We start from the raw sequence: 26,659 nt of genomic DNA, 5'->3' as shown, positions 1-26,659 counted from the left end.
TTTGTTTCCTAAGATGCAGCAAATAAATATTTTACCTCTGAAAAGCAGAGAGTGTCAAAATATGTCATAAATCATGTAATATTCTGATTATCTTTAGAATTTCTTAAAATAACATAATGGCAGTAATTAATGGCTAGAGCTTTTTGATCTTAGAATTAAAAAAGAAAAATTAAGGAAGTAGGATTAAAAGTTGATCCACATTGTTTAGTTTAAGTGGGTCAAGAACTCAAATGATGAAAAGGAATTGAAAATTGCAGCAGTTTATTGTTCTGACTGTTGGCTTTATATTTCACCTGATTTATCAATATTACTCAAGTCTTTTCAACTGTACAATGCATGTGGGCCTTTAGTGCCTTAAGAGTAATTAATATCTTTGCATGTGGTATAGAAATAATTGCACTATGATTTTCACAACAGAGAAAAACATGTAAGTAAAAGACTTTAAGCATATGCAAGAAAAATAAACAAATGTGTTAAAAAATACATAAATAAATATTCCACAAGATTTTCTTAAAGTGTTTGAATTAAAGAGAGGACACTTTTGATCTGTCATTAAGCACAAAGTAACACACAATTTACTGGACAATAATCCTAAGAAATATATGAACCAATATTTGGATTAGTTTGATGAGATACCTTTTTATCTTTCTAAATTGTACAGTTCAATAGATTTGTACCATCCAAACACAGCAAGTCATCAATTCAATGATCAAGATATATTTCAAAAATTCCAGAAGCCATCCAATTCTTATTTCTATTACTATCTTATAATGTCATAGAATGAGAGAACAAAGTTTCATAAATAACTTTCTGATTTGCAAAAATATGAAAAAAATAACTTAAGTCAATCCTCAGTTATTAAATTGAAACAAATATATTGTTTATGACTATATATATATATATATATATATATATATATATATATAACCACAAAGAACTTATGAACCATGGATTCTGTATTCTGAAACTCTAATAATTAAACAAATGAGGAAATTCTGATAAATATTTTGCCACAGCTATATTTTAATATAATGATTTTTGAGCCAACATGAAATTGCTAAAACAATTATCTTAAATCCTACTTTTTTCCATAAAAGCAGGAAGGAATGAAAATAGTAAGAACTCAATAATGCAGGTAATCTGAGTTAGTGTGTCACTGAGGAAAATGACATGTCTTAAAAATATTCTCAAATAAGATTCTGAAAAGATAAGCACAGAGACCTCAAAATTTGGCCATAACACACAATAAATGAATTTCAAAGGATATTGGTCTAGTTACTCACCCCTATTTCTGAAGTGGAAGATCCGATTCTAGCTCTTCTATCTCATGAGACTTGATAGAAAAAAGCAAAGACATAGTTTTAGAAAATATTGAATAGTAAAAATATCAAGGCACTAAAATAGTTTCTATGGTCATTATTTAATATGGTCAGACAGTGTTCCTTTCTTTTAGCAATACCGGTGGAATTTCCAGTACATATCACAGTTGCATGACTCTTAATTCAGTCTTCTTAATAATCTCCTCATTTGCTGCTCAAGAACATACTTTCTCTATATAAATATGCTCCAATTCAGTGTAAGAAAATGAAGCAAGTTTTGAGTCACTTAACATTTAAAAGATGCACATTGCCTTAGAGAATAAGATGCTATTACCTGCTATGAGAGAAAGAAAAGACATGCTCACAGTGGCATTCTATTGTCACCGAAGTGTTACCAATTAAAGCCAGGTTTGGAGAGTCTTATTTGTCCTATTAAAGGGTCACATATCTGGACCTCAGATTGCTATCTGGAAAGAGTCCCTCAGCATCCTCAGACAATTGTTCTCTTCATCAATCCAGACAAGCACCCTTCTAACAAGTAAGCATTTCCATAGCCAGGCTTATTTTGTACAGATTTATGTACTGTGTTATGCATGAAAAGCAGTAAACATACAGTACACATTTTGTTTAGTATCTGAATAATGAAGCTTGCATGTGAAACAAATGATCTTGGATCACTCTAATAAAATTAGACAACCTGTTAGGAAATTTTAAAAAACTTTAAGTCAACTAAATTTAAAGAGATAAATTAGACATCAGAATAATATATTGTATGATTATAGTACAAGTAAGGTTAGAAACATCAAAGTTCTGAATGTGATAGATAAAGATAAAAAAATCAATGTTTACCACACTTAAATTTCATAATGAAATTATTTTCACCAAACAAAACGGTAAAAAAGTCAGTAACTAAAAATTATCAAAGGAATAATTATCTTTTGAAGTTACTTCAAAAGAGATTTTTAGGAAAGATGGTGGACTGAGATGGACATCATTACCCTGAGTACATGTATGAAGACATGAATGGTGTGACTCTACTTTGTGTACAATCAGAGACATGAAAATTTGTGCTCTATATGTATACTATGAATTGAGATGCATTTTGCTGTCATGTATAACAAATTAAAATAAATAAATAAAAATTTAAAAAGGAATTTTTTAAAAGAAAAGGAACAATGATGAAGTTTCACCATCCATTAAGGGTATTCATGAGAAAAAATATGTCTATCATAAAAATAATCTCCTTTGAGCCTCTGAACTCATAAACCTTGAAGTTCTGACATCATTGACCACTGAATACACAGAATTTTAAAAGCATGAAAGTAGCTGCTCACCTCTTTTCTCTGAAGTCAATAACTTGTTCTAGCTTTGACCTATAGCAAAATTCAAAGAAAATAAATCAGATCAGAAAAGTACCACATCAATTAAAAATTAAAATTGAAGCACAATGTTGGTTCTATTATAATTATTTATGTATCATACAGGAATCCCAGCATTTCTAGTCTTTGCCACAAACTCACAGTTGCTTAACTTTTTGTCACATTTGTCATTTCATTATTCACTTGTTTCCTCCCTAAATTATTTATTCTAAAAATAGCTAATACTCTCTGCGAAGTTATTCAATAAGTGACAAAGCTGTTGTTTCTTAAATAAGAAATTCTAAATTTGTATTCAAATATTTTATGAAACTATCCTACGATATAGGAAGGAAGGAAGAAAGGAAAGGAGGAAGGAAGGAAAGATGGAAGGAAGGAAGGATAGGAGAAAGGAAGGAAAGACAGAAGGAAGGAAGGAAGAATGGTGGTGGGTACCTGATAGTGGTATTATAGGATCATCAAAGAGCTAGTTCTGAAAGTGTTATTTGTCCTTTTAGAGAGTCATTCAGCTGGAACTTAATGTCCTCAGATATTTGTGCTTATCATCAATCCAGACCAATTTACTACCAATAAATAAGCATTCCTCATACCATACTAATACTCCTATTGGTTTATCCTCAGCATGCAGAGTATTTCTATAAATAATCCAATAAGTGAGACAACACTTGTCTCTTTAATAGGAAATTCTAAACCTATATTCAACCAGTAAAGATTTTATGAAAATACCCTGAGATGTAAAAAAAAAAAATTATAAGAGAATAGGTGGACATTTGACTTGACTTTTGGGTAGATAACTATAATGGCAACTCTAGAAGTTTCTCAGGTCCCTTTTGTCTAGACTAATACATAAATTTATACTGCAATGGGACAGTTATCAATACTGATATATTTACTTAATATATTAGAAACAAAGAATCACAAGTTAACTATGAACTTGGGTTATATCATTTAGAAGATTATTAAAGCATGTTACAATATACCTGATAGCAGTACAAAATGATACTTCTTTCATCTGATGGGTTTAAATCAATCCAGGGAAGTTTATGTTCTTACTAGGATCAAAGGATCATTACCCCACACCATTGTTTTATCTGACTAGGAGCAACTTTATTTCAACACAATCTACATTCAGGCCAACCAATTCTGTTTCATGAATTGTTGCCTTTATTAACCTGAAAATGCTCTCAAATATCTGATTTTTTTATGAAACTCTGTCCTCATTACTATAGTATAAAATATATGTCCTTCCAGAAGCTGTGTAAAATATTTAAAAAATAGAAGTAAATATATAGGGATACTACATATAAAATAATAACTACTACATCCATCAAAGGAATAATTATGAATAATTATTATTTGTTAAACAAAAATTCAAATTGTATTTAAAAAGTTGTTACAAATCAAAATCTATCAAGAGAGAAAAGTATATTAAGAGCCAAGATAACTTATGACATGAGTTATGCAGAAAGAATGTAGAACTCTTTCTTAAATACCCTGAGCATTTAGTGTAGACACCAAATTGGCCCTCCCTTTAGTGTAGGACTATGCTAATTCTAGACTAAAAAATAATGTAGATGTGTCCAACAAAACATGACATTGGGCTCTTTCATCTTTCCATGTCACCATTATGGAATGCTTTGATGTCTTGGCTGATACCGATAATACTCCTAAGAGAGGAAAACACCAGTTTCTTATTAGGCTGTGCTACAAAGTTATTGCCTGGTTTCTAACTGGGATGGTGAAGCATGGTTACATTAGTGAATTTGAAATCATTGATGCTCACAGAGATGGGGAAATTGTTGTGAACATCACAGATAGATGAAACAAGTATGGAGTAATTGGTCATAGATTTTATGTGCAACTAAATGATCTAGAAAAATGGCAAAAGAATCTGTTCTCATCCCATCAGTTTGGTTTCTTTGTACTAATGACCTCAGCTGGCATAATTGGCCACAAAGATGTAGGAGGGAAAATCCTGGGTTTCTTTTTGTAGGAATGTAATTCAAATAAAATTCCTCAATGGAAAAAAGCAAGATTTTTGAAAAGTCAAAAATAATGGAGGGGTATAGTAATAATTCTAGCAAAATGTCTGCTCCAAATGTTACCAAATAGTTTTTACAGTGTTATGGACTGTATGTAAGGTATCTTCCAAAAGTACATGTATGAAACAATGCAGGAAAGTTTAGAGGTGAAATGACTGGGTTATGAGAATCTTAACACAATCAGTGAATTAATCCTGTGACAGGGAATAACTGGTTAATAACTGTAGGCAGATAAGCTGTGGCTAGAGGAGGTGGGTCCCTGGGGGTGTACCTTTGAGGTATATATTTTGTTCTTGTTGAATGGAGCTCTTTCTCTGCTTCCTGGTACCATGTTCCCAGCTGCTTTCCTTGGCCACACACTTCTGCCATGATGTTCTGCTTTATCTCAGGCCCTGAGGAAGGTAGTCAGTCATCTACGGACTGAGACCTCTGAACCTTGAGTCCTTACATAGTCTTTTCCTCCTTTAAATGTTCTTGTTAGGTTTTTTTGGTCACAGCTGCAAAACAGCTGACTAAAACACACAGGTACAAAACTTTTTGCAAAGGTATATCTCAACATTACTTAAAGACAGAACGTACAAGAATTTAAAAGTAACTGAGTAAAAAGAAATAAAGCAACAGACCCAAATGCCATGTCCACACACCCAATAGAAGTTGAAGAGCACTTTGAGGGACCTGCAGGATAGTGCAGTGACTCTAGAAATTAGTCTTCTCCACATATAAGCCATGGAAACCCTGCACATAAATGACTTGGACAGACTGAATCTCTGACTACTGGAAGGAGACTCTAAGTTATACTAGATGTTAACAGCCAGATGGCCCAGTGCAAGATTTAAAGAATCAGACTTAATTTAAAGAGGTAAGCATGATTTTAAAGGATACAATTTAGAGTCAGTCTTCTAAATGTATACTTCCAGGGGAGGAAAAATGCAAGGGGGAAATTATTCCCTTTGGGTATCATTTGGTAAAGGGGAAAAGATAAAAAGGGAGAAATTTTATATCCTGTAAAACAAAACAAAACAAAAATACCCACAAAATCAGGAACCATAACCCCTTCCCCTCTTCAAATAAATTAACTAAGCCCACTACAAAGACAAGGGCCACCTGGTTTATGCCATGAACGTCCTCAAGAAAATATGTCTTATCATTGAAACAAACCATTGAAACAAACCATCTACATACACTCATTCACTTTTTTCTGAGAATACCTACTATAATGGTATTGTTAAACCATGATTGAAGTTGACAGGAAAAAAGACAGGTACTTGGATGTGTCAGCTGTACTGGTGTCAACAAGCCAAAACTGGTCTTCATTACCTAAGGAAAGAAGAGCAAGATCAAGAGGAAAATATGTATGGCTCATGCATGCTATTTCTTAATGGAGATATTTGCTTTATACTGAAAAATTATCCACTATAGATGCTATAGAATAAAGGCTAAATATAAAATTGCTTGAATTTGGAGAACCTATAAAGTTGTTTAAGGCAGAAACAAGAACTTTAATTGATCAACCTTATTTACATATGAATGGAAGCTATATTAATAGTTATTGATTTTATCTATTGCTTGTAATTTATCATATAATGATCTTAGTGGAGCCACATAACACTCAGTTAAAAATATAGCTGACTACTCATAACTGCATTTCATTTTATGAATAAATTGAAATATATATTAGAATTCAAACATATAGCCATAATGTCATTGTCTTTATGTTCTGAGTCATTAATGAACCAGAAACATTTTCATCCTGACATACATTTGGGGTTAATACATTAACATCTATATTTAGATCAAATGAATATTAGACCTTTGAATTGTACTTATAATCATAAAACTTGTCAACTTTCTATCAGTGCAATTTCAGTGAAAAAATAATTTTTTTCTCAAGAATACTATCAAGCCTACAAGTTACTCACTGAGAAGAATAACCTATAATGGTAATTGTCTTGCCTCAACAAATAGCCATGATTATCCCAAGGGTCTTATGAACATTTGACTTTACTCATAGCACATACACATTTTCATTTTAATGAAAATACAGGAACTTGGGAGATAAAAATTAGGAACCAATGTGTTCATCAGTTTATCCAATTTCAATTTTTTTGAAGAAACATTAATGAAACTCATTTTCTTACCCTAGTTGCAAGGGTCTTCAGTGACAGGCAATCCATCAGTGATCAAAAAATATCCCAATACTGTTAAAATTCAGTACTAATATTTTTTTCTATTAGTGTATTGAGACCCCAGATAACTATAACACACTGAGCGTATTTTCAACATATGATATTTCCCAACCTTCAATAAAAGCAATTATAGATAAATGTAAGAATTTTCTCATGTTTCAATCATTGTGAAGATAATATACCCTATAAACCTTGATGTATCCTACAATGATATTATATACCCTATAATGATATACTGTCTAAATGAATAAATAATTATTATAGAGGTGAGTCTTCACTAATCCAATGGTCTAATTTGGAATTTTTAGCAAGCAAAGGTAGCCTTTCACCTCTGCTCAGTAGAATAGTGCCAGCAGGACTCACTGAAACATGAGATGAGAGAGAAAAAAGCCAATATCTTAGTGTCAAATATTCAAGAAAATTTGGAATTATAGAAAACTTGATCATAATTTGACTTGGAAGCATTTAGAAAAAATGTATTTAGAATGAAAATGAGTTTCACAGGAGACTTCATCATTGGAAACCCAAAATAAAATTCTCATGAAAAGAAACCAAAAATTCCAAAAGTCTTATCTCACAATTCTCACCTAAGCTGGGCCTCAGCATAATCCAACTGAGCCTGATTTTTGAGCCATCACTTTTGTTCAAGATAACATATCATCATTGAGCTGTCATGGCACTCATATATTTAGGTGTAATATACTTACCAGAAATGGATCTTTAAACACTGGTACTATAGTCAACCAGATGCCACATATTTACTGTCAGACACTTTGGTGGTACAAATTGCCCCATGAGCACAACAGTGTAAAAAATTCCTTCCTTAGTAGTCTTTTTCTAGGAGATAGGAATAAGAACATAGTCAAAGGGAAGCATTACATCTCTTATGTATATACAGCACCTGACAGCTATTTCTAACTTTATAAGACTGATATATTTGATACTCCAAATATGAACTACTATAAAAGCTACAGAACATTGATTGACCACTTACAGTAAGGACAAAGCAAATAGGTTTCATGTGTTTTGTTCTTAGGTTTTCATGTCAAGGAATGATTTACCTACAGATGAAATATTACTTTCATCACTTGGTTACATATGCAAGTACCTATATTAGTAATTATATTAGTAATACTGGCATCATATATAACATATGTATACCTTTTATTGAATATAGTGAAACCACATAAGACTCAGAATGTGAAAATAGGACTTAAGACTAATCATTGCTTTCAATTTCAGTAAATGGTGGCTTATATACAGTATAGGTTAGGTATCTGTGGGTTTTGCATCCATAATTAAAATACCCATGGACTGTGTACTATGTAGTTAGGCCAACGATGGTTGCATCTGTATTGAAAATGTACCAACTCTTTTGATGTATTGTTATCATTCCCTAAGCAATATAGTATAATAACTATTTACATATAAAACTAAATTGTTATATAAGCATTTATATTGTATTAGGTACTATAAATGATTCAGAGATTATTTAAAATATACAGGAGGGTTGCATTATATGCAGATAGTATACCATTTTATATAAGGAGCTTGAGCATCTGCAGATTCTTGTGTCTACATGGGATCCTGGAATCAATTTCCTGTAGTTATGGAGGAATGACTGTGCCTCAGTCTCAAACAATTCTCTGAAATTGCAAAGTCTTTCAGTTGTGAATAGTGCTCAATGATCCAAAAACATTATAACACTATAGTAATCCACAGAATAGAATAAGAGAAACGGATTGTTAATTTGTGCATATAGAATCACTGAAGAGATAATTGCAATGAATTACAAAACATCCTATCTTATTATTTTGTGTATCACTGAAGGTCTCCTACCATTTCCATATGTTTTCCCTTCTCTCTTCCTTTCTCTCCCCCCATTCGTCTTAGTTTACTGTTAGTCTTTTCCTCATGCTCTTCCTTCCTGTTCTATAATAAGAGGTTATGAGGGGCAAGGGGGTGGGGGGAAAAAAGGGGAGAGAATTGAACAACAGCAGAGGAGGTAGAGAGGGATGTTGGGAGGGGAGGGGAGGGGAGGGGGGATAGTAGGGGATAGGAAAGGTAGCAGAATACAACAGTCACTAATATGCCATTATGTAAAAATGTGAGTATGTAACAGAAGTGAGTCTGTATTATGTATTTGGGGAGTTCAAAACCCAATTGAGTCGAATGTATGAAAGATGATATGTCTTGAGCTCTGTAATGTTTTGAACAACCAATAAAAAAAAAAACAAAAAAAAAACAAAACAAAAAACATCCTATCTTTAAATCAAAATCAAAGCATGTTTTGTTTAGGTGAAAAGAGTTTAATGAGTATTCATCAGTCACTCATTGGGAAGAACAGGTTATCATTCATTTTGCATAAATGAATGCATGGAATGTCTTCTTTTCTTTCTTTCATTCCTTTCTCCCTCCCCCCCCCTTTCTTTTTTAGAGATGGGGTCTTGTTATTCTGCCCAGAGTTCAAGTGATTCTCCTGCCTCAGTCTCCTGAGTAGCTAGGACTACAAGACTTGTGCCACAAGGCCTGACTATAATCATTTCAAAGGCCAGACTTCAATAGTCAAATAGTCTACCTGTTAATCTTTAACCACTATGGAAGAATTCATATCTAATGCATGTAATGGCATTTCTTTTCTGGTTGAACATTCTGAAGCACACAAGGAGGAAAAATAAGCTAAAATATCCAATTTATGAGAAATAAAGATATGAAGATCAGAATAAAGGAATATGAATATTCTCTATGAAACAAAGAGAGGCAGGTAAAACAAGATAACACTTCAAAGTTTCTTCATTCTTATCCTGAAATGAATACCCCTCTGCAAATCTAATTACTTCTTACACCTTGTTGCCAGGATTTTTGCCTATTTTGAGCCTTAGCATAGTCCCATTGAGCATGATTTTTACATTATCATGTCTCCTTAAGATATTCTCTACACATATATCCACTTTGCTTTGTAAACACCTACCAGAATGGCATCCTGAAACCATGGTTCAAAGGGACAGGAGACTCATTAGATTCACTGCAGCATACCTGAGTGGCAGGAGTTGACAAAGCAGGTTCTTACTCAGTAGTCCTTATCTAGGAGGACAAGAATGGGTAAACAGCAATAGGACTGAAAATTTCAGTGAGAAGTGAAGATACCATCAACCACGCCAATTAAGCATTGAGGAGAACCAATAATGAACTCATGAATTGGAGATCTGGTCAGCATCATTTTCATATTAGAAACAACTGTCATCATTTTTAACATGTTCCTTCATTATTCTGAAAATAATAATGTCTCATGATACTCAGGAGCTGAAAATTTGGCATTGTTTTGGTCATCAAATTATTAAATTTTAGTTTCATAGGCATACTGGATCTCCTCCATTACCATAGTCCTACATTCATGGGGAATTTATCAGTGATCTCATGTCCAAAGCATAACATTTCATACTTGGCCCTCAAAAGTTCATGTCAACCACACAATGCAAAATGCATTTACTTCATCTCCAAGAATCCCATAGTCTTAACAGTTCAAAAATCCAAATCCAAGGTCTTCGCCTCTGAGACTCAATGCAAATTCTTGACTGTGAGCTCTTGTAATACATCTTATAACTGTAAGATATATATTCAATATACACTGGCACAGAGTAAACATTCCAATTTCAATAGGAGGAATAAGGACATGGAAAGAAGGGATGGGGTCCAACCAAGACTGAAACCCAGCCAGGCAAAAAGGTAGTGCAACTCCACCTAAAGCCTCTAGGACACATAGCTGTGAGATGTGCTCTCTAAAGAACTCCAGCAGAGCAAGGGCTCCTGGCTGTTTTGACATTGCTAATTACAGCATGCACATAGACTCTCTTTTAGCCTGGCTTCCTCCACAGTCAGAAGCTTTCCTTAGCAGATGGTCTGTCCTTGTTACTGGCATCTCTTAATTCCTGGGTATCCATTCAAACTTTGACTTTATAGCTTCACCCATCACTTTCTCCCCTGCAGCCTGCAGGGACTCTGATCCTGTTACACTTTGCCTGGCCTTACAAGACTTCCTTTGAAATATCAATGGTAGCTCCCACAACACCTTAATTCCAGCATTCTGCACACCTGAAGAACCAAAACCATGTGGATTATGCCAAAGTCTACTGCCGACTCATGCAATATCTGGGCCACCTAGAATCACAGCTACAGTAGCTTCTTGGTGCCTGGGCAGCTCAATATACTGGATGAAAAACTTTCTAGGCCCCTTGGTAAAAGCAGGGCACTTCTATAATCTATTCTCCTAGGAATTTTTCTTTCAAGACTCTTGAACCTGCAATAGATATGGTCTTACAAATTACTGAGATGCTGTCAAGGCATCTTCCTATTTTCTCTGTGTAAAGTAATTAGCAAATATTTATTGGCTGTGATCACTTTAACAACCACATCTTCCTTGGCCTCAGTTTTGTACAAACTTTTCTAGCTAAACTCAAGTTTTTACAATCTTGCATTTCTATGTTCTGCCCTGGAAACTCACAGTAAACCTGGTTAAAATGTTGTCAGTAACATAAAGTAATTTGTTCATCATCTTTAAATTCAGGCTCAAACAACATCTCAAGACACGGGTAAACTATAGGTAAGTTTTTTTTTTTTGCCAGATATAACATGAATGGCCTTTATTTAGTCCCAACCAAGTTTCCCTTTCCTGATGAAACCTTATGAACACAGGTAACATTTCTATCAGAATTCTGGTATTCTGAGCCAAAATGAGTCACCTTTTAGGCTATTCATAAAATGTATGAGACCTTCTACAGGCTTTATCTCCAAACCTTTTAAATTCCTCTGCAAACTGACTCCAAAGGATTGTGAACTGTATGGTCAGGTTAGTTACAACAGGGACCCAACTTCTTGGTACCAATTTTTGTATTAATCAGATTTGGGTCACTGTAAAAAAAAAAAAAACCTGTCAAGAGCAACATAGAGGAGGGAAATTTTTAGTACTCACAGTTCAGATAATCACTCCAAGGATAAAACAGTCCATTAAATGTAGTTACAGGTAAGGAAGAATTTGACTGTAGAAGGGCAAGCTGGATGAGTAAACATCCATTATGGCAGCCAGGCATCAAGGAGAGAAGGAAAAAGAAAAAGATATATAAGGAAGATGAGCACTTACAGGGAAGACAACTAATAATCTACTTCTTGTAGGAACATTTCAATTAGGTACAGTTACAATCCAATCAAACCATTAAGACTAGGAAGAACTGGGGCTGGGGTTGTGATTCGGAGGCAGAGCACTCACCTAGCATGAATGAGGTACTGGGTTCAATCCTCAGCACCATATAAAAATAAAATAAGGATATTGTGTCCCCCTATAGCAAAAAAATAAATATTTTGGGGCTGGGGCTAGAGCTCAGTGATAGAGCACTTGCCTTGCACGTGTGAGGCTCTGGGTTCGATCCCCAGCACCACACAAAAATAAATAAAAGTGAAGATATTGTGTTCATATACAATTTTAAAAAATTTAAAATATATTATTTAAAAAAGACTAGAAAGAACTGATGACTTTATGTCACTCAAATATAAAACAAAAGACCTCCAAATATTCCACCATTAAAAAAGAGATATTGGGAGACACATCCTACACAAAGTATGACAGTAAGAATGCACATATAAAGGGGAAAAAAACCAATAACAACACAACACATGCACAGAAAGAAAGACAGGAAAAACCTTGACAAAAGATCTAACTTGAACTTCAAATAAGAGATCAAAGAGGGCAATTGGCTGCAGCTGAACACTTAACAATTGCTGCTGGGCTCATGTTTCCATGCTATCAGCAAAAGTACTCAAGGCACATGACCACAGCCAAACACCCACATGTGCCTCTGTACTACAACCCATGGAATCTCTCTAAACCTCCTCCTGTACCCATAAATTGAATACAGACCATGCCCTTTACCCCACCCCTCATCATCCCTGCCCATTATCATGCATGCCCCCCCTGGATGCCTGGCACTCCAGAATTTGCCCAATCCCTCTGATCAGGGGTAAGTTCATTCATGCCTTTATCCTCCCAGCCCCCAGGGACAGATGCCCCATAGGCACATACTGCTGCCATGAAACTAGTGGCAGTGACCTGTAGCCAACAAGTCCCTCCTCTGGCCCAGTGACTGCAGTTGCCTGATTGGGAACATACTTGTCCATCCCTTCACATCAACATCTATGATTAGCCTCTGCCCCATCACCATGAAGGGTCAAGAAGAGAAAGTGACCTTTAGCAGGGAAATCCCCAAATGGCAACCCTCCTGGACAAGGCATCTCAGGGTAGCCAGTGGCCATGGTAAAGGCCTCCACCAATTTTGACCCAGGCTTCACACTTCATTCCTCCTAGCAGCAGCAATATAGCCCCATGACCCTGGCCATCTGCTCACCTGTGCCTGGCCTGTCAGAGGCATCCATCTGCTTTGCTTCTGTCACTGGAAGGGAAAAGGAGGACAAAGGAGCTGAGCAAAAGCTTGGCTCTGGAACTTGTCATGTGCCCAGAGTAGCCAGTGCCCACATTCTGAGTATGGAGTTTTGGGGCCTGACTGAGAAGCACTTCCAAAGGCTTGGGCCTCCTGGGATGCCTGGTGGGGCCTTCAGGTGTATGGCCCCCATTGTGACCACTCTCTTTAAGAGGGACATAGGAATACCCAGATCCTTCTCCACCAATGTCCCCTAGCCTGGGCTTCATCATAATCCTATTGAGCATGATTTTTATGTCTTCATCTCTTTTCAAGACAATAAAGTTATAATCATCAACCCAAACCTAGATGGTCCTCTCCCCATACATCCTCTCACTGGCACTGGCACCTGGATTGGCTTACCAAGATGGATACGCCAGGTCAGTGCGCTAAGGGGCCTTGAGGATTGGCAAAGTCAGGGCTAGGCTGCTGCCAGGAGGATCAAGGCGTTATTTCTGTCGGGAGCATGACCTGGATGGAAAGAGGAAAACAGCTGAGGAGGGGGAAGGATGCCAGCCTTGGGGCAGGCTCACACAGTCATTTCCTATATGGACCCCAGTGTTCCATCCCCAAAGGTGACCCCTATCTGCAGCTGTGACCACCAGTCCTGTAAGCCCCCTGCAAGTGCACTTGTGGGTCTCTGGGAACAAGGGGCAGGATGAGATGCCTATGACCCCATGGATTCAGCATTCCACTGCCCCCTCCTGTATCAAGGAGTCCCAGCAGGGTCTGATAGCTAGACTAGGCTCTGGGCCCAAGGCACACTTACCATCAAGCTGCCCTTACAGGAGTCTTTGTGCATTGGCCAGCATGTGGGAGAATCACGCATCCTTCCCTTGAGTGCATGGGTCCAAAAAGACACCTCTTCTGCCACAGTCCCAAGAACACTGAACTGCATAACCTGGAGCCACTTCCTTCCTTGGTACAGCCCCACAGTGTGTTGCTCCCTGGCCCCAGGCCCAGACCCTATGTCAATGGAAGCCCACCAGGAAGCTAAACCCTTCCCCTGGGCCCCATTCTTTCAGTCTGGAGTTGAGCTTGGGTTTCCAAAGAACAACAGTCCCTTTTTCTGGGAGACTTTTGACCACACACCTTCCTGGGGTACCCTTAGAATAATGCCCTGGCACCCAGAAATGCCAGTGATAAGGCTCTAAACAAAGGCAGGCTTGAAAGAAGACATGGAGAGGATACAGGAGTCCAAGCTAGGTCCCCTGCATGTTCAGCAGTCCCTGAGCCCCCTCATCATCCTTGACTGCTACCATGCTGTGCTTCCTGGATGCCCTGGCACTCTAGAAGTTTCCCAGTCCTTCCCATCAGCAGGAAGCCCATTCATGCCCTTCATCCTCCCAAACCCCGGGGGCCTGATGCCCCATAGGCACACAGCATTGCCATGAAGCCAATGGAACCCTGTAGCCAACTAGTCCCTCCTCTGGCCCAGGAATAATGGAGACCTGGGTTCCAGGGAGCTCTGCCCTTTACTTCAACTTCTCTGATGAGCATCTATCCTGTCACTGTTGCTCCTCAAGAAAGGAAGGTGACCTGGAGCAAGGAGATCCCCAAATGGCTTCCTTCCTGAACAAAGGATCTCAGGGTTGTCTTCACCTTGGCTTGAGGCCTCCACCTTTGCCTCCTGGCTTCACCCTTTGCTCTCCCCTGCAGTAGTGATTCAGACCCATAATCCCAGTCATCTGCTCAACTTTGCCTGTGGAGGAAGAGGGGCCAGCCTCCTCTGCTGGTCTCCTTGGAAAGCAAAAGGAGGGCAAAGGAGCTGAGCCAGAGGTAGCCCTGGAACTTTCTTGTGGGAAGAGTAGCAAGTACCCTGAGCTTGGAACTTTTGTGCCTGATTGAGGAGCATCTCCACCAGTTTGGACCACCTGGGATTCCTGGTGGGACTTCCAGGTCTGTTGCCCCCAGTGTGGCTGCCCCTAGAGGGACATAGTGATGCTTGAGTTCTCTTGTTATTTTCTTTCAGCACATTACTTGAACCTGACTCTCTGTCTCATTCTATGGTTTTAAGCATTTGTCTTATTGAGGATAATTTTTCTTATGGTCTTATTTTCTTACTAAGAGTTTGTATATTTCTCATTGCTACACTACTTTTTGGCTATAAAATTAAGAATTAGTTATATTTGTTGATGTGTACCATGTTCCTACTTTTCACTTTAGTTCATATAAATTTAAAATTAGGGTTTGATTTTTTTTGTGTGTGTGTAAGATGTAGAACTATCTTGTTTTTGTTTTTCTGTGCTGTGGATCAAACCCATATGCTAATAATGCATGCTAGGCCATCATCATACCCCTGAGCTACAAATTCAGCCTATAGGAGTACCATTTTTTACAAGTGAATATGATTTCTTTTAGCTGTGTTTGTTCTATGTATTTTCCCAATGGAGGGAGGTGATGAGGTAATCTAAAAAGTGACCTAATTTGGATGCTGGTTTTCACCAGCATACCAGAGCATGTAACTTTTGCACAGTTGGAGCCTTTTCTGGTGTTGTTTGACTCTTATGCCCTCATTGCCATACCATGTGTCATAGCATAATCTGATACAGGAGATATAAACTTTTGAGAAGGTGCATTGAAAGGAATCTGTATCATATAAGTATGAATTTGGGGCAGATCTTTATTGGGAAAAGAAATGGGATATGGAGTGTTTCACCTTCAGGTGTAAGATACAACTTGGATTGAGAGAGAAGGCATAGGTGTGAACAAAGAATGGCTCAGTCTTTCAGGAAAAAATGATAATTCCTTTAAGGAGTCACTACCTCTTTTTAAAACAATATAAGTTAACATCATCTACTCAGCCCAAGGTACCTCCTTTATCCACATGCATTCTCTTTGACCTGGACATGCTTATCTTTGGTTATTCAAAAGTCATGTTTCTTCTTTTATTTTGGTACTGGAGTTTGAGTTTGAACCCAGGGTACTTTGCCACTGAGCTATATCCCTAGCACCCCCCCTTATGTTTTTTAAGAGAGAGAGAGAGAGAGAGAGAGAGAGAGAGAGAGAGAGAGAGAGAGAGAGAGAGAGAATATTTTTTACTATTTTTTAAAATTTTTTTCGGTGGACACAACATCTTTATTTTATTTTTATGTGGTGCTGAGAATTGAACCCAGCACCCCACGCATGCCAGGCGAGCACAGTACCGATTGAGCCATATCCCCAGCCCCCCAGCCCCTTTTTAAAAAAATTAATTTTGAGTCAAGGCCTCACTAAGTTGCCGAGACTGGCATTAAACTTGTGATCCTCCTGCTTCAGCCCTCCAAGTCACTGGGATTATAGGCATGGGCCTCCACACTGGCTACTATGTTTCCATTTATGTAATGAATTTCAGTGTATTCTTGTTTAAACATTCATCTCATATTGATTCCTCATTTCATAAGGTCAAAGCTGTTTTCTCCACTTTGAGCTTCTGTGCTAGTGTCAAATGTATGTCTACCCCTCATGAGGTATGAGTAGTTTAATGTTTTCCTTGATGGGTGGTATTTACTTTAAAAACGTCCTATTATGGAGGTTGTAGCCTAATATCAACCAATGCATAAGTGACACATAATACAGAGATCTTAATAGATTAGCATTTGTTCTTCACTTATAAGCATATATTTTGGTTTAGTCACACAAGTTTATCTCAGGTATTTTGTTTTCTCATGCCCCAAATAAAATCTAGAATAAAAAAAGGTGCCCAAATTCATATCTAACAACTTTCACTGAGGATAGTTGCCAACATGTTTCTATGGGCCATGATTTTTATGTGATTTTCTGCCTTTGAGATTGCATAAATTCTCAACATTGATTGAAGCAATGGCAGTCCCTCCTCATGTATACGTCTACACATTGCCTAAATATGCAGCAGAGATAGTTCGTGCATTCCTGGTGTTAAGGTGGGCTAGAGTTCATGCACATTCAGTTCAGAACATTTGGCTGCCTTTTATTGCAGAAGGCAAAAGTACTTTTCCCTCAGAGTCATTATCTAAGAGGACAGGAATAAGGAATAGGATATTTTTTAAGAGGGTGAATTATATTTGGGACAGGGGCTGGGAATAGAATCCAGCAGGCACTGACCCACATCCTTAGCGTTTTTTTCTAATGTTTCATTTTTGGTTTAAGACAAGGTCTCACTATGTTGCTTAGGGCCTCACTAAATTGCTGAGGCTGACCTCAAACTTGTGATCTTCCTGCCTCAGCTTTATGAATCACTGGTATTATAGGTATGCACCACCATGCCTGACTAAGAGTGAATTGTATGTTATTGAGTATATGATGTATGTGTACTTTTTATTAATTAAATGCAATGATCAGTGCTCAAAAACTGAGCCATTACCTATGCTATGGATCATTGATTCAACAAACACAATAAGTATAATACATATAGATGTGTTAACTTTAGATAATCAGTCAGTAGGTGTCACACTGAGATGTGATCATCTCATTGATCATCACTTGTCTATATTTTAAAAGAATCCATGTAAATAATAATTAGCAAGACACAGTACATTTGAACTCTCTTAAAATTATATTCCTGAAGCTGTAAAAGTAAGGATCTTGAAATGAGATATTAGGCCACTGGGGATTGGATTTGTTTAAGCATGTTGAACAATCCATATATAGAAAATTATAAACTGTAGCTAAAATGTTATTGTCTTTTATTGATGAATTTTCATCAATAACCTTCAAATACACAAAACCAGAGCAACACAAAAACACTGCAAATGGGTGTTATCTATGTTTACCAATGTTTACATACAATAATGCCACACCACATAGTTATCTATGTTTACCAATGTTTACATACAAATAATGCCACACCACACTATGTCACAGGTATGAGTCTGTGACTCAATATTGTTTCACAATGTTTCAATATTATTTCAATGAAATTTTAGGAAGATTGAAGTTTTTCTCATATGAGAGTTGTAAAGTAAGTCAATGACTCCTAAAGTAGTAAATAGCCTGAATTTTTTTATCCTGGTTTACTCAAAGGCCACATCAGAAAAAAATGGATACCATCCTTACCACACACTTTCATTATATTAAAATTAATGGAGTTATGTGGTATCCAAATCTGAAATTCATGCAATATTTTGCTCTTTAGTCTATTCAATTATGTCACAGGCAAACAAACCCCTGAATCTAAGATTTTCACCTTCACTAATAAGTCTTCCAGTTATTTTCATACTCATTAATAGGGTCTTTCAAAAGCCACATAACACCTTTATAAATTTGTAAAACTGTAATTGAAAAATTCTTCTAGTAGTAATGAAGATCAAAATGAGTATTAAATATGGTACTACGTACCAGGAAACCAAAGTTTTCCTGAATTAGTGGGTATGCGTGCGTGCTTGTGTGTGTGTGTGTGTGTGTGTGTGTGTGCACGTGCATGTCAGATATGAATCACAGTATCATACATGTAGTGTGGCATTCTTTAGATCTAAACAGTGGTAGACATAGTAATCCCCATTTAGAGTATTTCTGTGTTGCTCTGTTTTTGTGATGTTACTTATTGAATTTAATCCAGGGTTTTGAGTATGGTAGGCAAGTACTCTGCCACTGAGATACCTCCTTGACTCCCTGTTTTTTTTTTTTTTTTTGAGAGAAAGTCTCATTAAGTGACTGAGGCTGAGGCTGAGGCTAAATTAGAACCTGCAATCATCCTTTCTCAGCATCCTGAATAATTAGGATTATGGGCATGTACCCCCAAGCTCAGTTTTCCTCGGTTTTTAATCCTATCAAATTGAGGTACAAAGTGAAGATTCTGTCATAGGATCACACCAAGTAGGTCACTAATTAATTTCTAAAGACAACCTCACATTGATAGTAAAGTTCCTTGAATGAGTAAATATAATTGCCTTAAGGATGAATTTGCACTGGTCTTTTGAAATGTATTTGACTATATAGATAGCCACTAGCCTCTTTTCAGTGCAAGTGTTTTCCTCTTGGCTGCACATATTATTGAAAGACACAATGTAATAAAAGATCCCACAAAATGAGCCCTTAATATACTAAAATATATAAGAATTATTAATCACTGAAATAAATCTTAAGGAATGAGAATTTGTCATTCAGTTAGAAGTACATAGTGTTGGGAAACAAAGTTCCACACTAGAGTTTCACTTTCTTAAGCCTTATATCAAACTACCCCACAATAAATTCTGATTTCTGACCTTACAATTCTTATCAAGCCTGGGTCTCAGAATAGTTCAATTTAGCACATTTTTTAATGTAATTTTCTCTCTTCAAGACAATATAACATGCATATCACCAAACTAAACTCTTGCACTGTCCACACATTCATTTTGACTTGAATACATTTACCAGGCAGGTTTTATGAAGCTGTGTGATAAAATGCATTGGGGTTCTGGTGTGTTCTATGCTAATGTCATATAATTTGCCACAAAGCCAAAGGGCTCTTTTTCTTCTCTGTTTTTAATGAAAGTGGAGAGGAGTAAGACAAGTTTATAAACTAAACATTACTTTCCTTATATGGCTTATACAAGTTATGGCTCACATGTGCTTTTCCTTAATGAACAGATATGATCATTCTTGCATATGTGACCCATTATGGAGGCTGTGGAACAAGGATTCACTAAACACAAGGACAGACCATATAGGTTTCTTGATTTTTGGAGACACTTTCATGTGGTATCATGTAGACACAGAGCATCTTGTTGCTCATTCTTGGACTGTCTCTTCAAGAAGACATATCAGGGGCTGGGGTTGTGGCTCAGCAGTATAGTGCTTACCTAGCGCGTGCAAGGTCCTGGGTTCAATCCTCAGCACCACATAAAAGTAAACAAAATAAAGATACTGTGCCCAACTATAACTAAAAAAATATTTTTTAAAAAGAAGATATATAAGGAATATTTTCATGGTCCATTTCATATGGAATATTATATAAAATGACACTCTTGGAACCATATATGAATTCTGATGTTCTATGGCATAGCAGGGTGAATATAATTAATAATAAAGCCTATATATCTCAAAATATAAGAGAAGAATTTGACTGTACTCACCATAAAGAAATGACCAAAGTTTAAGGTAATAGATAAGCTAATTACCCTTAGTTGATCACTACTCAATAAATACATGAATCAAAACATTACACTGTATCTGATAAATATGCACAAACATTATCTTTCAATTAAAAAGAACAGGGAAGACTCCATAATGAGTTTGGTTTTGAAATAACTCCAATTTAAAGAAAATAAAACATTTAGTAGGTATTTTTTTAAAATAATGTGGTTGGGACTTAATTCTCCTTGTAACAATAGATGCTTAGCATGTGTAAGGCCCTGGTTTTAATACCTGGCACCAAAAGTAGGAAGTGGATGTATAGATAAATAGATATATATAGAGATGGAGAGTTAGATTATCTCCAGATCTAAAATTCAGTCAAACCACTTGGACTTATAATAATTTTCAGGCTTCTTGAGCAACCCATATAAAAGAATTTCCAAGTCATGACAGATATTCCATTGTTTTTATATTGTGACTCATTATCAATGATGACACATCATAAAACTAGAGCAAAATAAAAATATTATAGTAGGGATACATCAAATTATCTACTTCTATAATTATAATAAAATAAAATCACATATTTGGGACAATTACTATGACTCAGAAATATCTGAATATTATTTCAATTAACGTTCATGGAAAAGTGACATTTTTCTTATGAAGATGTCATCAAGTAGGGTAATAACTCATTAAGAAGATGAACTTAGGGCTAGGGATGTGGCTCAAGTGGTAACGCGCTCACCTGGCATGCACTGGGCGCTGGGTTCGATCCTCAGCACCACATTAAAAAATAAAATAAACATGTTGTGTCCACCAAAACCTGAAAAATAAATATTAAAAAATTCTCTCTCGCTTAAAAAAAGAAAAGAAAATGAATTTATATTTAACACTAGAATGATTTCTTCCTCCCTACTATGCCCCATAAATATGTACACATATTTGTGTCAATCACATTTTTTAGTTTAGAAGAAAAACTTAAATGCATGTTGTGATTTGGTGAACCTAAGAATTGCCAAGGCAATTGACATCACTCATAGCATATACTTTCTGTATTATATGTCAAATAATGGAATCACGGGACTTATGAGCTGACATTCAGTTAATTAGTTTGCTTCTCAAATTATTCAAGTTCAAGATTAATTGCCAAGCATATTAATGAATCTTGAATTTTCATTATAGTGAAAATATTGTCAAGTGCAAGACCAGAAACAATAATGAAAAATACAGGGTTTTTTGTTTAGAGAACTTTCATGACATATTCCACAAAAATGGAACATACTCATCAATACCCTTTACCTAAATTTTCAAGTCATCTACATCAGTAGAACTGGCATCATATGTAATTATACACTACCTGTAATGAATCTATTCATTGCACTTGAAACTATTTTTTCTAGAAATAAAACATCAGATTACCCATAATTTTATTCAGTTTCGTGTATCAAAGGCAACATATATACCTTACATACTCATACATTGTTGTTGGGACTGCAAATTGGTGCAACCACTCTGGAAAGCAGTATGTCAATTCCTCAGAAAACATGGAATGGAACCATCATTCAACCCAGTGTATCCCATCCTACAGTATATACCCCAAAGACTTAATTAAAATCAGCATACTATGGTGATATAGACATATCAATTCACAATACCTAAGCTATGGAACCAACCTAGGTGCCATTCAACAGATGAATGGATAAAGAAAATGTAGTAATATACAAAATGAAATATTACCCAGCCATAAAGAATGAAATTATGGCATTTGCCAGTAAATGGATGGAGCTGGAGACTATTATGTTAAGTGAAATAAGTCAATCTCAAAAAAATTAAAAGTCAAATATTCTCTCTAATATGTGGATGGATGCTGACTCACAATAGGTAGTCAGGTGGGGGAGCTAGGAGTGGAGGGAGGTTCACAAGATTGGACAGGGGAAGTCAGGGGAAGAGAAGGGGTTTGGAAATAGGAAAAATAATAGAATAAATTTGACACAATATTCCTATGTTCATATATGAATACACAACCAGTTTAACTCCGCATCATGTACAACCAAAAAAGTGGGAAGTTATACTCCATATATGTATGATATGTCAAAACCCATTCTACTTTCATGTATAACTAAAAAGAACAATAAAAAATTAAAAAAGAATGAACCAATCCTCCCCGCCCCTAAAAAACATATATACCCTAACGTCAAAATTGAGTCTGGCTCTATTCAATTCAATTGTATTTCCTCAATTATCCATAAATATCCACATATTAGTAACCTGAAAATGTATAACACAGATAAATTATCTACTTGTATGCATAGATCTAAGTCAATATCTGCTAGAAGAGATGGTTCAAATGAATCATAAAATTTCCAACTTCAAGCAAAAAAAGTTCATGTAAAAGGGCAAGTTTTTTGTTTATGATGTTATCATCAATGAGGTCAGTCACTCATTGAGAAGAATAATTTGATCACTCACAAACATTTTCTCAAATAATGAATGCAATAATCTTAGAAGCCAGTCATTTCTTGGCAGATGTTCCACCTGGACTTTTCTCAGTCATCAAAGGCACACTGAACTCTCAGTCATATTAAGATTTTTTATTTCCAGCTGCACATTCTGAAACACATGGGGAGAAAAAATCCATGCTATTAACTCTAACAATATAGGTGTATTAAGAGAAATGCCTTAATCAGGCTGAAAAAATCAGAAAGTTTTTCTTTTACAAGCAGAGAGTTAGAAGAGGGAGAAACAAAATCTCAAAAAAAAAAAAAAACCCAACTTTCATTTCTCAAACCCAAGTTAAATATCCCAGAAAAAGCTAAGGCTTGTCACTCTTCATTTAAGAACTCTCATATGTTATTATATTTTCCAGGACAAGATATGGTCTAACCATTGACTGAAGTCACTGCACTCCCTATGCATACACCTATTGCTCCTATTGGTACTGAAGACTCTTGACAGTGATAACATTTTTAAACCCTGGTGCTTAAGTGAACTGGAGTTTAAACAGATTCAGTACAGGACTCTGGGATAACTTCAAGTGACCAAGTTCATGACGCCTAATTATTTCTTCCACAATAGTTTCCACATAACATGCATGCATTTGCTCACATGGTATTACATAATTTGTAAACTAGTATATGTTCTTATTTTCCAAAAGACTACATACAGTACTAGGCATACTCTCTCCCCAAACATGTTACTATCTTTTATATGTAAATCAAAGATTTCCATTAACCAGATGATGTTACCATCTATATTTTTTAAAAATCCAGATGAGGTACAACTGGCATCATTTTTAGTGTTGGGAGGAAAATAATCAAGAGTAAAACAACATGCCAACTCATGAACTAACTGATTTTGTTGTTGAACAAAGCAATTACCCTGAATACTTGCTGGTAACTAATAAATGACTACCAAGATGTAAATAAATTTTAACACTATTTATTTAATTAAAAATACAGTTATAATACTTTACCCAATTTAAGGAAACATTCAGCAGACATTCAACTGTTGTCTACAGTAATATTAAGTTTATTCTGATACTCTGCTGTTCTTAATTCTTTATCAGTTCTACTGTTTTGTTCTTTGATAATTCTTTCTGGTTTACTCTTTAAAAAATTATTTGTAGTTGGATACAATACCTTTATTTTAGTTATTTATTTTTTTTATGTGGTGCTGAGAATTGAACCCAGTACCTCGTTAGGTGAGTGCTTTACCTCTGAGCCACAACCCCAGCCCCCTTGGCTTACTCTTATATTTTGTTCTTCATAGTTCTTTTTCAGTCCCTCCTATGTTTGTTTTTGTAAGTAGAATTAGAACATGTAACTAGTCACAGCCTCAACATTTCATTAAGATTAAAATAAACTCCATTGCACCACAATCCTTTTCCCCTTTAATTCCATTTATAGTATTTGATTTTTTGGTAAAATTTGCATTACAGTTTGGATTCCTCCTCATGAACTTAGCTTTCTATGTATTCTACATTTTCAAAGCACCATACATAATAAATTATTGATTAACATTATGATGGAATAAATTTTAAACTTCAAAAAAATATAAACTTTAGGTGACTAATCTTTGAAAATGTTTACTACTGATGCATATGAAAGCAGCTTCTTTTTTAAAAAGATATTTTATTAGTTGTTGGTGGCCCTTTATTTTTATGTGGTGCTGAGAATTGAACCCAGTGCCTCACACATGCTAGGCAAGCGCTCTACCACTGAGCCACAACCCCAGCCCCAAAGCAGCTTCTTGATTAACTCTGCAGAAGAATTCTCCATCATACGCAGCTTTCCAAATTGCTGGTTAGTTTGGTAGCTTATTTTTCTAAGTGTTTTACAATTTGAGACTTATTTTTCAAATCGTATTTGTTTTTTTCCCAGTTTATATGTAATGCAAAAATCAAGATGTGGTGCTTGATAGTCTAAGATAAAATTTGAATATTTATTGCATCTATTTCTTATGAAGAAACAATGTATTTCTTATGAAGATCATGAATTACATAGAATATTATTAATGCAGGTAAATCCAGAACTGATAGAAATAGTCCATTTTACCAAGTAATGTTTTCTGTATGACACATATTGCCCACTAATCCCATTATCAATTCTTGAAGCTTCATTATGGAGTATTTGTTGAAGACACACATAGAACTGTTAAACTTCAGAAGTTTAATTTTAATGTGAAAACGGATTCAGTCCAAATCTTAGGGACAAATCCATTCATCTGGTTATTTTTTGCATTTGTTAATAACATGAATTGCAAACAATTTTATCTCCTTGAAGGACACTCTTCTAAGTTGTCTTTCACATATGTATAGAAAAAACTTACATATTTCAGTGAAATTAATTTTATTAGTTTGGATTTCAGAAATTGCAGTCTGTAGTATCATATTTAAGCTCTTTTATCTATCGTATGATCAAATTTTTAATTCCCCCATTTAATCTCTTCATGGATATTAATATGCCCAATACCTAATTATTTCCCTCAGTATTTCAGTAGTAGTTCAGTACTAGTAAATATATACTTGTAGTTCAGTACTAGTAAACATATACTGTAGTTATTAAATAACTAGTTTTTGTTAACTTACACAGATGGAAGTTTATGAAAATGTTTTATAGTTTTTGCAACAAAATTTCATTCCAAGATGTCCAATTCTAAATTCTTCCTCAATCTGAATTCCCCCAGACTAATTTTTTTCTACCATTATATTTTGTATTTGGTTTTGATTCTATCCTATTCACATCTAAACAACAAGTTTCTGTAATTTTCCAAAGACACTCAGTTTTCAGGATTTTTATATCATAAGAGTTTGCAATTGCAGCCCCAGTTTCTATTCCTCCTAATGTGGTATTTAATAATCTTTTTTTAAAGAGAGAGGGAGAGAGAGAGAGAGAGGGAATTTTCCAAATATTTATTTATTTATTTTTAGTTTTCGGCGGACATAACATCTTTGTATGTGGTGCTGAGGATCGAACCCGGGCCGCACCGCATGCCAGGCGAGCGGGCTACCACTTGAGCCACCTCTCCAGCCCTAAAAATCTCTTTTAAAAAAGTATTTATTTTTAGTTGTAGTTTGACACAATACATTTATTATATTTATTTATTTTATGTGGTGATGAGGGTTGAACCCAAGGCCTCTCAACATACTAGGCAACCACTCTACCACTGAGCCACAACCCCAGCCCTAATAATATCTTTTAGTTTAACCATACTATGTGTCTAGTCCCTGTGTAAAATGTCTCATGATGATAAAGTCTATAATGGTAGGCTTTACTCATAATGGAAAGTATGGTAAAAATGATGAATTAATTCACAATGGTAAATTCAGATAGAATTGAATTTACTTAATTAGCTGTGGGAATATTAAATGAAACAGATTGTTTAATTATCCTGTAAGACTTAAGTATGGGTACAAAATACACCAAATTCTAAAAGAAATTTTAGTTTTTATGGGATGATATTTGGGGCTTTTCTTGGGGGGTAATGGGGATTGAACCCAAGGACACTTAAAACCATTGAGAATATCCCAACCCCTTTTTAAATATTTTATCTAGAGACAGAGTCTCACTGAATTGCTCAGTTCCCCACTAAGTTGCTAATGTGGCTTTGAACTCATGATCCTCCTGCCTCAGACTTCTATCTGCTGGGACTACAGGAGTGTGCCACCAAACCCAACTTGGTGTTTTTGAAGAAACCAACTTTCATCATTTGGTGTGAGGTATTTTCTTCTCATTTCAGTTTTGTCAAATTGAA

The 26,659-nt window shown here is 35.7% G+C and overlaps 1 protein-coding gene and 4 non-coding genes across 40 annotated transcripts in view; all 5 read right to left on the bottom strand.

Annotated features, from left to right (window-relative positions):
- Positions 1-26,659, bottom strand: part of LOC110598540 (uncharacterized) — a 287,890-nt gene that overhangs the window by 134,021 nt on the left and 127,210 nt on the right. For 33 of the 36 annotated variants that reach the window (XR_013438651.1, XR_013438630.1, XR_013438632.1 and 30 more), the window contains 8 exons: positions 13,754-26,659; positions 13,319-13,363; positions 11,893-11,974; positions 8,458-10,007; positions 7,631-7,760; positions 5,009-6,054; positions 2,654-2,692; positions 1,284-1,333 (listed from right to left, as the gene is read on the bottom strand). The exon at positions 13,754-26,659 is cut by the window's right edge and continues 42,820 nt beyond it. The gene's annotated coding sequence lies outside the window, so the exon portion shown is untranslated. The remainder of the gene's footprint in view (positions 1-1,283; positions 1,334-2,653; positions 2,693-5,008; positions 6,055-7,630; positions 7,761-8,457; positions 10,008-11,892; positions 11,975-13,318; positions 13,364-13,753) is intronic. The other 3 variants (XR_013438624.1, XR_013438626.1, XR_013438627.1) reach the window with 3 other exon arrangements.
- Positions 1,770-1,836, bottom strand: LOC120887102 (small nucleolar RNA SNORD109A). Its single transcript, XR_005730263.1, has one exon. It is a non-coding gene; the product is annotated as a small nucleolar RNA SNORD109A (small nucleolar RNA).
- Positions 7,518-7,593, bottom strand: LOC120887014 (small nucleolar RNA SNORD115). The gene has a single exon (XR_005730184.1). It is a non-coding gene; the product is annotated as a small nucleolar RNA SNORD115 (small nucleolar RNA).
- Positions 9,797-9,872, bottom strand: LOC120887015 (small nucleolar RNA SNORD115). The gene has a single exon (XR_005730185.1). It is a non-coding gene; the product is annotated as a small nucleolar RNA SNORD115 (small nucleolar RNA).
- On the bottom strand, positions 13,612-13,691 carry LOC120887013 (small nucleolar RNA SNORD115). Its single transcript, XR_005730183.1, has one exon. It is a non-coding gene; the product is annotated as a small nucleolar RNA SNORD115 (small nucleolar RNA).

The sequence above is a fragment of the Ictidomys tridecemlineatus genome, chromosome 5 (genome assembly GCF_052094955.1).
Source record: "Ictidomys tridecemlineatus isolate mIctTri1 chromosome 5, mIctTri1.hap1, whole genome shotgun sequence".
Lineage (NCBI taxonomy): Eukaryota > Metazoa > Chordata > Mammalia > Rodentia > Sciuridae > Ictidomys > Ictidomys tridecemlineatus.
This window is presented reverse-complemented; position numbering and strand designations above follow the sequence as displayed.